Here is a 2,122-nt window from a genome sequence, read left to right as displayed (position 1 = left end):
CAGGTCGATGATTGAGCACTGCATTGGCTATTTGACCGATTTGATTTTCCAAGGTCTTGATAGAAACCGCCTGACTCTTGCATAACAGCTTAAGTTCCTCAAAATCAGCACTAGTAGGTGTAGCTGCACTTCCCTGTTGAGGATATGATTGCCTTTGAGCATACTGCCGTGGTTACTGGAATCTAGGTGGATTGAACTGTTTACTCACACCTTGCTGATATGGTGGTTGAATAGCATTCTGATTATTACCCCAGCTGAAATTTGGATGATTTCTGTTATTAGGATGATAAGTAGCTGGCACAGGCTGCTGTTGTCGCTGATAATTGTTCACATACTGAACAGATTCATTGATGAGAGAACACTGATCCATAGCATGAGAACCTGCACAAACACACAGACCATAGCTATTTGATTGACTCCATAGGTCGCTAGAGAATCGAACTTCATAGACAGCGCTTGGAGCTGCGCTGTAATAGCGGTGGCTGCATCGACTTCCAGAATACCTGCTACCTTCCCAGGCATCATCCTCTGAGTTGGGTTTTGATACTCATTTACAGCCATAGTCTCGATAAGATTATAAGCCTCAGTATAGCTTTTGGCCCACAAGGCGCCTCCAGCTGCTGCATCGAGCATGGGCCGAGATTGGGCCCCCAAACCATTATAGAAACCAGTGATCACCATCCAATCGGGCATTCCATGATGTGGACACTTCCTCAACATTTCCTTGTAGCGTTCCCAAGCTTCACACATAGATTCTGTAGGTTGCTGCGCAAACTGAGTAAGAGCACTCCTCATAGCAGCAGTCTTTGCCATCGGATAAAACTTCACCAGGAACTTTTGCGTAAGATCTTGCCAAGTAGTGATAGATCCAGCTGATTCAGAATGTAACCAGTCCTTAGCTTTGTCCCTCAGTGAGAATGGGAAAAGCCTCAGCTTGATAGCCTCATCAGTTATGCCATTATACTTGAATAGCCAGATGAAGAATGTTTGACTGAATGTCATCAATTTTAGACCGAGAAAAGTCCATAAGAGCTGGATCGGCCTGAACAATATGATCACCCATGATTACTGGTTCTTTCTGCTCAATTCCTGAATCCGAATCTTCAAAATCTATCTTTTCTGGAATATCAAGAACTTCGTCTGTCTCTTCAGCTGTATCTAAAGTCCTCTTGCGAGTACGAGAACGAGTTTGCATAAACGCTCACTAAAGTACCTGAAACACAACCAGAAACAATACGTAATAAATACATCTTAATCACTGAGTCCTAACGACCAATGATGGTAAGTACATAAACTAAACAAATACGCCGAGTCCCCGGCAGCGGCGCCAAAAACTTGTTAGGGAAAAAATACGCGCTAATAATACACGCAAGTATACGCGTTCGCAAGTAATATAGAATACTTTCTAGTTTGTTCCCATAGAGACTCAGACTAATTATTGTTCAATTAAACTCACTCACCAATGTATGATTACTTCTCAATGTTAAGACACTAACACATAGAATTGTTGACTAATTATTAACTACAATTAACTACTAAAATTAACCACTTAATTAACATTTCAAATTAACAATATTAAAACACTCATGAGATCACAACTTCATTACTACTTCCTTCGATAGTTATTGTTATTACCCTTAGCATGCAACAGTGATGATATTAATCGAATAACACGAAACTGATAAAAGCCAACTTTCATTGTACTAATACCATTCTACCAAACATCCACAATTAAGATAGAAGTTGAATAGACATCAATTATGTTGAGTCCCTATATGTCTACAGAAATTGACAAAATAACGATTTAAGCACAAGTTATTCCTTTTGATTACACAGGGCGAATAAAACGGTTAGAGTTACCCACTAATCATGCAACATCATACATGAACCTATGCTAGCATGGCAAGTTCTAAATCTCGAGATCCACCGTCGCTTCACAAGAGATTAACACCCTATCTTATATGTTCGCGATGCACATAAGACGAATATGCACAACCAATACTAGATATCATACAATCATCACACACTAAGGTATTAAACAACTAACTAAAGAATTCCATAGTAAATCCGTTATGACCCCATGATCACGATTAGCCCATGATAGCACTTATCGTCATCATGG

At 40.0% G+C, this 2,122-nt stretch overlaps 1 non-coding gene across 1 annotated transcript; it reads left to right on the top strand.

The window, feature by feature from the left end:
• Nucleotides 1-691: 691 nt before the first annotated feature.
• LOC141715489 (small nucleolar RNA R71) lies at nt 692-798 on the top strand. The gene has a single exon (XR_012572250.1). It is a non-coding gene; the product is annotated as a small nucleolar RNA R71 (small nucleolar RNA).
• Nucleotides 799-2,122: the final 1,324 nt, after the last annotated feature.

Source organism: Apium graveolens, chromosome 3, assembly GCF_009905375.1.
Source record: "Apium graveolens cultivar Ventura chromosome 3, ASM990537v1, whole genome shotgun sequence".
NCBI classification, from domain to species: Eukaryota; Viridiplantae; Streptophyta; class Magnoliopsida; order Apiales; family Apiaceae; genus Apium; species Apium graveolens.
Note: the sequence above shows the minus strand (reverse complement) of the source record. Positions and strands in the feature narration are given on the sequence as shown.